Raw genomic sequence first — 12,225 nt, forward strand, 5'->3', positions numbered from 1 at the left:
AGTTCTTCGCCTCTGGTCTGTAGTGCTAATTACAGGTCATATACCATTATTAAACCATAATTTTTAATATAGTTTGTTTCATCCCGTGAGTTATCGCAACTCTACAAATGGCATTAAACATGAATTTTCAAGTACATAATTTAGCAAGTCGCGATAGAAAAATTATTTTTGCAGTAAATATCAACTTTACAAGCAGGAATTAACAGGCACTGAGCACTACTACCAAGAGGGCGAAGCCAATAAGGCATAATATATTTCACGGGGTATCTCATTTGAAGAATATATTGTTGTTAAATTAGTGGTGAATTATGTTTAGATATATCTGCCTAATGTGTATAAGTCATACAAGCCGTAAATTTTGAAATGGGGAAGTTTTACTTTGGCAGTGTGACTGGCAGTAATGGCTATGGGACGGAGTGTAGCTAAAAGGCGTGCCTTGTGATGGCATATATCAGCTCTACGTGCTTTGATTGGTCCTAATTTTCCCCTATCCCTATACTCTTCCAGACTTGTGAAATATGCCTTACTGATATCCCTTAAGGTACTGGGGAGCATTGTGTATATCAGTACATTACAACAGTATCCCGAAGGCAACATGCTCAGCATGATTCATCTGTTCTCTCATTATTGTGGCTCCTAGATGATGGGTATGGGAATTAACTGCTTGGACGAATTCATCTTATTATCTTATGGATATCATTGGCAACCCCCTAAATTTTGATGATCAAAGTTAAATTTTACCAACTCTTATGATCTCCCCCAAAATAAAATAAAAATTGCATTGACGAAACTTAAGAGTTAACAATTGGCATAGATTCTTGACAAAGACGGCAAAGGGTTGGGAAGTCACGCCATTAAAATCAGCAAACTTCAAGGCGTTATTGAACTAGGGCTGGGCAAAAGTTATGGCGAGCGGAGGCTATGTGCAGCTAGATATGTTTCATATTTGATGAGAACCGTAAGATCACTTCCTAAGTTGTCTTGTCAGTTATCAGTGAAGTGACAAGTCTCTATAGAAATTCAGAACTAAATGACATGCGGTGAATATATAATATATATATATATATATATATATATATATATATATATATATATATATATATATATATATATATATATATATATATATATATATATATATATATATATATATATATATATATATTGTGTGTGGGTGTGTGTTCGCGCGCCATCCAGTTTATTTTATTCCTTCAGCGCCGTAAGATTGAATGTAACTGAAAAATACGTTTATGTAATTTTAAGATGATGTTCGGACAGCCAAATACAGAACAAATGGCGTTCTGTATTGGTTCAGAGACTAAAATTTAAAACACGGAGATTCGTGGTTCTAAACGTACGGTACTCCTGCAGTTTACCAGTGATGATGATGTCGCTTCTATCTAATACGTATACCCGGCCTTCAGTTAAATACACTGGAAAAACGAATCGGATAATATCAAATTAAAAAAAGAGGTAAAAAAAAAAAAGATGTTTGATTGTGGTGTTTTTGTTCCTTGTTGAAGTAACATTGTCTGAAAATATCGAAATCGAAAAACTAAATAGGAAATTTCCAACCAATCAAGAGCCTCCAGTTAACAAGTCTTTCGTCAAATAGATAATCTGGTCATCTCTCTCATGAAAGGCCTCAAAATTTCAAACGCTATTGAAACATATGAAGAAATCTGAAGCGAGGAATTCCAACATGGGGACTTGACTAAAAAAAACAGTTAAGTGTTTGAGATAGAATTCTCAAACTGCATCCTATTCTTAAAATTAGCAAACGAAAAGTTACGCAATTTATAATCTGAAAGATCCAAATTTACTAGTAACAATAAAGAATATGAAGAATTGTTAAAGGAATAGAAATTTCTCTATAGCTTTAAAAAAGATTAGACAAAATAAAATCTGTTAATTATTAATATGACATTGCACATCATGATGCCTGTAGATGGAACATGCATTTTAAACATTTTTTTTTATATCTAATTGTATTCAATAACAAATAATGAAAGTACGGATCTTTTTATTAATAAATATTTAAGAGAAATTAGAATTTTCCAATTCGTCTTGCGACAGCTAAGCGCCAGGTGAAGGCAACATTAATTTTGAAATTATCAAACCTCTAGCCACCTCCCCCCACCCCTCAAAAAAAAAAAAAAAACGCGTATAACCAAACACTATGGACAAACGTGTCCCCCGAATCATGGCGACATGCAATCCATATACCAAACATTAAACTTGGCAAAGACCCAGCAGTCCATCAAATTATACACCAACGCTTCGATGGTGCTTAGAAACGAATAATTACACCCTAACCCAATATGGAGCACTGAAAAATAGAGCCACGCTCAATCAATTTGGAGAAAATTTCAGGAGAGACAAGTCATTAGTACCATTCTCTTGTGTGGTATCTAAAGGGCATACGATAGAGAAGTTATACTGAAAAAAAAATGTACGACAACGGTATCTAAGGCCACCAGCCTTTGTTCATGAAACACTCAAAAAGTCCGCTCTCTCCAAGTGTGAATCGACATTTTCAGACACCTACAACTTGGAAAACGGTCTACCACAAAGAGGAATTTTAAGCGTCATGGTGTTCTTTCTATTTATCATTACAAATATGTGATCTTTTGCATCTGAAGATGGTTGACATCATACTTTCTCTAACATGCCTAACTTACTCTTGACATTTCAACACAATAGTAGAAACCCGGTTCTCGTCAGCAGGCTGCTATTTTTCTGAAAAAACGCCCTTGTATTTTATGAGAACATCAGATGAAAACGATTATAAATATCGAAATAAAATTTAGAAACTATCCGATACCTTTAAGGCAAAATGTAAAATTCTCAGCTCTTAAATCTTTGATGCTCACTTAAACTGGAACGCACACATTACGTAAAGAAACGCGTAAAAAAGCGTTAAACCTTAAGAAGGTATCGTATAACAACATTGAGAGCAAACATAAATCTAACTTTTTTGAAATACTGAAGCCAAATATAAGGCTCGGCCTCACATTATACTAAGAAGCGCAGATCCAGTTCATAATAAAGTACTGAACCACATATCTCTTCTCGTCACCGCGACCTAGTAGCCATACGAAGAGGTGCAACGAAGATTCAGGAAAGTGCCTGACAAACTAACTAAAAGGCTTGTTGTTTGAGATGAAGCTGGTCTTATGCCAGCACGGGCTCTTGCTCATAGAGCACCCCGTAGAACTTAAAAGGCCTTAAGGAATATCGATAAGATTGTTTATAAACATTTACCAAATTCTCACTTCGAACCAACAGAAGCTTTGTATCGGATTGTGCATCAAGTATGTTTATAAACACTACCTAAAAAAATACTTATAACCCTGAACACCATAAAGAAAACAAATATAAAAAAAAAACATAAAAGCACACATTACACAATTTACACGAATGGTTCCAAAACTGCATTTGGTCAGCAATTGTGAGTATTAAAGATACACTCTCACAGGAACTTTTAATTTTCTTTGACATACGAGTGTGTAAGGACCAGACAGTAAGACAGGTAGCTGGTTACTGGTAATTTATTATGTTGTTTTTGATTAAGCTGACCTTGTGTCAGCACTGGCTCTTGCTCACCGAGCAGCCCGTAAATATTTATTACAGACGAACTGGGTTGATATAGACGGGTGCGGACGGAAGGGTAGTGTCCGTCACGCACGCACGAACAAACATAAGCTAAAGGGATAGGGCACCCGCTGTGAATGTGTTTCTTCACAGACGAAAATACATGAATAATAGTACCTACCTAGAGGGAACGGAATCCTAAAAAGAAACTTCGAGTTTACTTAAAAGTTAATTTATTTGATGAGCTCTAATACATTTCCTAAAAACAAACTATACTGGCCAGCCTTAAGAAAGTTAAGAATGCTAATTCTATGGCAAAATTAAACTGTATTAATGATAGTAGCGTTAATTGTACTATACATCTGACATAACCATAAAACCTTGCTGAATCCCAGCTCATATGAACAGAAAGGATAAGGAAATCCAGATAAAGTAGCAAACTGTGCAGCTGTATTGTGACTAGGCCTGATTACCTAAAATATTCCATGAATGATATCGCATTGCAAAAGGCCACTATGATGAATCGACGGCAGGCTTTCTGGAATGTTGAGGATAATTGCAAAATAAAGCAGATTAACCCCACAATTCCTTAACTCGGCTTTAAGTAAAGGGTTCACGTTCTCTTTCTGGAAAAAAATATAAAGATGTCATGTAGAAATGAAATCGAAATCGAAATAAGAAAGTAATGTCTATCAGCCAAACAAAGTTCCTAGGTCTAACGTTTGAAACAAATCTGAAAAGGAAGGCTCATACAACATATATGAAAGGTGGCTCTAAATCAGCAAACTATCCCATACGTGACAGATTACCAATATTGTTGCTTTGTAAAGCAGCTGAATCATCAGTAATACCAAAAATCAAATAGTAATATAAGGGTCAGGATTTAAGGAACTTAGTCTGTTCACAAGGAGTAAAAATCTGGCCAATTTCTTTTAAATTGTTCCTAAAAATATAATCATCTGAGAGCGGCGAGTCCCCACTGTTCTGCGCCGTACATGGTAAACAAATATAATCAGAATACAAGCAAACGGTCCTCGACTAAGGACTATGCGTCCTATGAGACATGATGATATTAAGTAACTATATAGTAATTCCTCCACATTTTATCCAGAGCCAATTGGCTTACTGAATGAATAGAATTGAAGATTTGAATCCCGCCACTACTACAGCTTCCTGCTCCGTGAACGAATTGCTAGGTCTGAATTTTGATCTATCAATACTACTCATCAAACAGTTGTGCATTTACTCAGGAACATCAACATCAGAACCGTATCCATTAAGATAAAGAATATGCACCACAGAGATTTGTAACTTTCATTGACTCTTTAGAACTATCATCCTAAATTATCTCTTGCATAAAAAATAAATTTTTCGTTAGAAAATTAAATGAAACTGATGTAAATGTTTAATTACTGCCGATCTCTGCTCAGGTGGGAACTTTCGAGGAATGGAGTTGCTGAGACGGTAGCTAATGGCGCGACTAACTACAACCAGGTCAAGCGCTTGCTTATCTATCTAACATCTCCCAAACCCCTCATTTGTAATGAATGACAAACTTTATGGACAAAGGAATCTTGAAACAGCAACTGGAACATCATACACATCTTTGGATTGTAGGGGGGACAGTGCACCTCAAGCAGTGCACTGTAGGCAGTACTTCAGGCTCTTTACAGTATCCCTTGACTTCCTAGCTGCAACCTCCTTTCATTCCTTTTACTGAACCTCCATTCATGTTCCCTTTCTTCCATCTATCCTTCCACCCTCTCCTAACAGTTATTTCACAGAGTAATTGTGAGGTTTTCCTCCTGTTACACCTTTAAAACTTTTCTACTATCAATTTCCGTTTCAGCGCTGAATGGCCTCATAGATCCCAGCGCTTGGCCTTCAGCCTAAACTTTACTAAATTCCATTCCGTATCTTACCAAAAATGAACGTCTCACTGCAATTATCTTATCTCGTTTTCACATCGGTCGCACCCTTTCTACCCACGAGTATTTGATAAATGGTCCAAATGACCCAATTCTTGTATGCAGAGAATGCAGGTCAAGTAGTGAAACATTTTACAATGGTGATTTGCACCCAGCAGCGCTTTTCAAAAACCAATTAAGGAAAGTTTGTCAGAATCTACATTATTTTTGGTTTATTGTCGTGAATGTATAAAGCACTGCAATAAAACAAAATTTATTATAAACAGATTCTGGCCAGAACTATGGGAGTTAAGAATTTCAACTCAGTGGTAAGGTTCAACTACAGATTAATCGTTAAAGAAATGTTCTTAATTCAGCTCCCTCTTACACAGGTAATTTTCTAGTCTCGAAGTATTAAGTTTCAAAGACCACGACCCTACTGCCAATCATCAGATAATGACAGCAAGCCAAGTTCTGTAACACACGGAACTTGTCGTCAGCAAACGTAACCCCCAGTTTTCCAAGTTCGAGTCGAACCAAATAAATTAGTCGAATTGATGAACTTTTGACGCCAAGTTGACTCGCAATTTCATAAAAAATAAAAAATACATCTTACCAAACAAAATCCCCATTTGGTTTGACACTTCAGATCAGCAAATCAAAATAAAAAAAGGAATAAAAAACTTTTGATGGGACAGGAAATCGCCACTCAAAAAGGGAGGAAAAATTGCACAGAAAGAAGACACACGAAAGGCAAAATACACTGTTGGAATAGAAGTTATACTATGGAGAATTCTTTGGAAAATACTTCCAAGCATCCTGCTGTGTGAAGATATGGAGAATTTCCGTAAAGTTTGTCAATTTAAATAGTCCTCCCTTACAGGACGCAAATTTTACGACACACGAAAATTACCTAAATAAAGAAATATAGCAATCGAACTTTTGTAAAATTAGAAATATTTATAGACTTAACAGGTAAAACTTCTGAAGCTTCAGAGGAAATGCATTCCAAGAAATTCGTTGTGAGAGCAACTGAAATAAGACCTTACTATTAGTAATAATTAAGCTCCTGATAAAGTTTCTTTGTAGACTGAAAAATAGTCACCATTACCCAAGTCGTACTCATTACATTATTGTCAAAGCCTACAACCCCCAGTGGCTGAAAAAGAGCGGGACAACGACAGCTTGTGAAAGGACCCAACAAACTAGTGCTAGAGACAGTAAATGCATACTAATCACGTAACGGAGCGCCAACACTCCGATTCATTTGAAGTGCCAATTTGTTCTTGAATTTGTCCCACCTCACACTATCTCGTGTCTATGTATGAGTCAGGATTAATAGAGTACAGGGTTAGACCGCTTCTGACCAAAGTAGGACAATCTCGCGCATGACGTCATGTGGCTGACTGACTGACGTTCAGGTAGAGAGAGAGAGAGAGAGAGAGAGAGAGAGAGAGAGAGAGAGAGAAACTCTTCAGTCAGTATTTGATCCCACCAGAGTGAAGAACAAGGAAACTATCTTCCAGTACCTGGCGATTAATGGGACCTTTCTCACACAAGGTCGTGAAAGAGATAGAGAATGGGTGTGGGCATACAATTCCCATAGTGACCCTTGAATTAAAATTGGTTTTCTTTTAAGCCACCTACCAATGACGTCAAAAATATGCGCAGTACTCTATTAATCCTGGTATGAGTGACGCAGATACTCGTAGAGAAGACGAATTACGTATATAGGACTGCTTCCAAATACCGTGCTTGCTTTTGTTGGCTTGTGTTATTGTACTTTACGTAAATTTCATTGTCAACTTTTCTTAATTACAATCTGTCTCTCTTCTCTTATACGCACATGGGTCTTTTGTCTTCCACAAGAGTTCTCGGCCTTTAGACTCGTTTCAGGTTTGTTAATTTTGAATAATGACCATTCGGCTTAAATTACATTAATACGATTCATCGCACCATACGGCTTGTTCAAAACGTTTTGGAGTCATATACTCGTATCATGTCGTAACAATAATAGAAATCATGAAAGGTGACAAGTGACTGAAATAGTTTACAAGGCTTAGGAGGAGTTAACGAGAGTGGGATCTTTTAGCAAAAGCAGCCATTTCACCATCGCCATTCAATCGTATCCATCATAGTCAGCGAGTTCTGCTAAAGTTTGATTATTTGCATTTAAACAGAACGGCGATCTTATAAAAGAAAGAAAGAAAAAAAAAGCAAGGTGAAAAAGGTACCGAACTACAGAGTTTTGTATAGACTGACCTTAGGAAATCGATCAAAGTCAAAACAACATATCGAAGATAATAGTCGCCAACCCACAAAGTGCCTACACCAAAAATGAGTGACAATAGAATAAAAAATCATTTTCAAACTGACCTGTAATCTTTAAAGTCGAGGGTCGAGGAAAAATTTTTATAAGAAAAGTATCAATTTAAGTTTGTTTTCCCGAAATTTACGTCGTGAAATATCTGAGAAAAATAAAATAATCCCTAACTCCAAAATTACCTGACAACTAAGTTTTATCATTTTATCTTTTATTGAATCAGAATGAAAGAAAACGACTAACCTAAATTGACATTTGACCTTTCAAAATAGGTCAAAGTGAAAAAAAAAATACCTCAAACAATACTTTAGACACTGTTGCATTCTGCCGACCAGAGCTCAAACATTGTTTTGAAGATTTTGAAAATGTTCTGAATTGTGGCCTATAAACTGACTTGAGGTCAAAGTAGGAACATTTGCGGCCATAAATCGTCTTCCTCCCGTGGGGTAACAACTCACCAAAATTCACCTAAATAAGAGAAAACGTGGAGGAAAATAATTATTCTAATAGAATTTTTGCGTGATATTTAAGTGGGAATCATAAAAATTCACCCAACAAATTCACCCGAAACAAAGTCGGCGGAGTAAACACAACAATCTCCACGAACTCAATTTACGACCGACTCAAACAAAATCGGCGGAGTAACCTCAACAATCTCCACGTACTCAATTAAGACCGACTCAAACAAAATCGGCGGAGTAACCTCAACAATCTCCATGAACCAAATTTAAGAAAACCTCAAACAAAATCGGCTGAGTAAACACAACAATCTTCCTGACTCAATTAAAGACCAACTCAAACAAATCGGCTAGTAAACCACAACATTCTCCAATGAACCTCAAATTATACGCGACTCAAACAAAATCGGCTGAAGTAAACACACAATCTCCAGAACTTCAATTAAGACTGGGAAACGTCACAAAATCGGCTGAGTAAACACAACAATCTCCATGAACTCAATTAAGACCGACTCAAACAAAATCGGCTGAGTAAACACAACAATCTCCATGAACTCAATTAAGACCGACTCAAACAAAATCGGCTGAAAGAAAACACAACAATCTCCGAACTCAATTAAGAACCACCTTCAACAAATCGGCTGAAGTAAACCGCAACAATCTCCAAATAACTCAAAATTTAGACCAACTAAAACAAAATGGGCTGAAGTGAAACACCCAACAATCTCCATTGAACTCAATTAAAGAACACTCAAACAAAATGGGGGGGGGGGGCCTGAATTAAAACCAAACAAAATCTCCTGGAACTCAATTAAGAACAACCTCAAACAAAATGGCTGAAGTACCACAACATCTCCATGAACCACTAAGACCAACTTCAAACAAAAATCGGTGATTAAACCAACAACAATCTCCAATGAACTCAAATTAAGACCAACTCAACAAAATCGGCTGATTAAACACAACAATTCCTCCATGAAACTCATTAAGACCAACTTCAAACAAAAATGGCTGGGAGTAACCACAACAATCTCCATGAACTCTCAATTAAGACCGACTCAAACAAAATTGGCTGAGTAACCACAACAATCTCCATGAACTCAATTAAGACCGACTCAAACAAAATCGGCTGAGTAACCACAACAATCTCCATGAACTCAATTAAGACCAACTCAAACAAAATTGGGCTGAGTAAACCCAACAATCTCAACGACTCATTTAAGAACAACTCAACAAAATTGGCTGAAGTAAACAACAACAATCTCCAAACAAATGGGAACTCAATTAGACCAACTTCAAACAAATTGGCTGAGTACCCAACAACACTCTCCATGAACTCAATTAAGACCACTTCAAACAAATTCGGGCTGATAACACACAACAATCTCCATGAATCCTTAAATTAAGACCACTCAAACAAATCGGCTGGTAACCACAACAATCTCCATGAACTCAATTAAGCCAACTCAAAGGCAAAATTGAATGAGGTAAACACAACAATCTCCCTGAATCTTCAATTAAGACCACCCAAACAAATGTCTTGAGGGTAACCACAACAACTCTCATTGAACTCATTAGAACGCAACCCCTCAAACCAAAATTCGTCCCTGATTAAACCAACAAGCAATCTCCCATGAACTAATTAAGACCAACTGACCGTTCACCAAGGATCGGCCTAAGAAGGTGAACCACAACAATCTCCATTGAACTCAATTAGACCAAGTCAACCAAAATTGGCTTAGTAACACAACGATCTCCAACCGAACTCAATAAGACCAACTCAAACAACAAAATCGGCGGGTTCCGGGGAGTGCACACAACAATCTCCACGAACTCAATTAAGACCGACTCAAACAAAATTGGCTGAGTAAACACAACAATCTCCACGAACTCAATTAAGACCGACTCAAACAAAATTGGCGTAGGGAACGACTCAAACAAAAATCGGTGGATGTGCACACAACAATCTCCACGAACTCAATTAAGGACCGGACTCAACAAATGGCGGAGTAACCACAACAATCTCCAGTAACTCAATTAAGACCGACTCAAACAAAATTGGCTGAGTAAACACAACAATCTCCAGTAACTCAATTAAGACCGACTCAAACAAAATCGGCGGAGTGCACGCAACAATCTCCATGAACTCAATTAAGACCGACTCAAACAAAATCGGCGGAGTGCACGCAACAATCTCCATGAACTCAATTAAGACCGACTCAAACAAAATCGGCGGAGTGCACGCAACAATCTCCATGAAACTCAAGTAAGACCGACTCAAAACAAAATCGGCGGAGGCACACAACAATCTCCATGACTCAATTTAAGAACGACTCAAAACAAATCAGCTGGAGTGCACACAACAATCTCCATGAACTCAATTAAGACCGACTCAAACAAAATTGGCGGAGTAACCACAACAATCTCCAGTAAACTCAATTAAGACCGACTCAAACAAAATCGGCTGAGTAAACACAACAATCTCCATGAACTCAATTAAGACCGACTCAAACAAAATCGGCGGAGTGCACACAACAATCTCCATGAACTCAATTAAGACCGACTCAAACAAAATCAGCGGAGTGCACACAACAATCTCCATGAACTCAATTAAGACCGACTCAAACAAAATTGGCGGAGTAACCACAACAATCTCCAGTAACTCAATTAAGACCGACTCAAACAAAATTGGCTGAGTAAACACAACAATCTCCAGTAACTCAATTAAGACCGACTCAAACAAAATCGGCGGTGAGTGCCACCAAACAATCTCCATGAACTCAATTAAGACCGACTAACTTCAAACAAAATCGTAATGAGTAAACAAAACGGCAAACAACAATCTCCTGAACTCAATAAGACCGAACTCAAACAAAATCGCGGATGCGACGAAACGCAAACAATTCTCCATGTAACTCAATTAAGACTAACAAAAATCATCGGCGGAACGTGGCACGCAACAATCTCCATGAAACTCAAAATTAAGACCGACTCAAACAAAATCGGCGGAGTGCACGCAACAATCTCCATGAACTCAATTAAGACCGACTCAAACAAAATCGGCGGAGTGCACGCAACAATCTCCATGAACTCAATTAAGACGACTCAACAATCTGGCCGGAGTGCACGCAACAATCTCCTGAACTTCAATTAAGACCGCCCAAACAAAATCGGCGGAGCAAAAGCAACAATCTCCAGAAACTCAATTAGACCGCTACAAAATCAGCGGAGTAAACACAACAATCTCCATGAACTCAATTAAGACCGACTCAAACAAAATCGGCGGAGTAACCACAACAATCTCCATGAACTCAATTAAGACCGACTCAAACAAAATTGGCGGAGTAAACACAACAATCTCCAGTAACTCAATTAAGACCGACTCAAACAAAATCGGCTGAGTAAACACAACAATCTCCATGAACTCAAGACTGACTCATGATGTACTAGAAGCATCTCGTCTATCTAAGACATCTCTCCTTGGATTCATCTGACACACAGTCTGTGGTTATGGCAGAGACGTTCACAATCTACATCCTAAGGCAAGCAGCCAATACTGGAATTCGGAGTACAGGTCATCCATATTATTTAAACCTAAACAATAACATCAACAAAACAAGAACCATAATCATACTTTGGGGCCGTATAAGAACACACAAATAAATGATTAAATGAAAATATGAGGAATATGATCCAGCCTGATCTGTGGTTGTTTTAACCTTTTCGGTGACTGAAGATTGGTAAAGGTTTATTGTAAAGATTACGCTTAAAGGGAAATGTTCTTTACACTCACTCAGTTAAATAAAATCTCTATACAAACAAATAAACCGCCTGTTAATTTCAATATCTGAATAAACAGCAGTTACCGATCCGCTGGACTCTGCAATTATATAAAAAGATGACCACAATGTAATGTGTACAGTGTGGTCAAACTCTCCAAGTA

Source organism: Macrobrachium nipponense, chromosome 13 (assembly GCF_015104395.2).
Source record: "Macrobrachium nipponense isolate FS-2020 chromosome 13, ASM1510439v2, whole genome shotgun sequence".
Classification (NCBI taxonomy): domain Eukaryota; kingdom Metazoa; phylum Arthropoda; class Malacostraca; order Decapoda; family Palaemonidae; genus Macrobrachium; species Macrobrachium nipponense.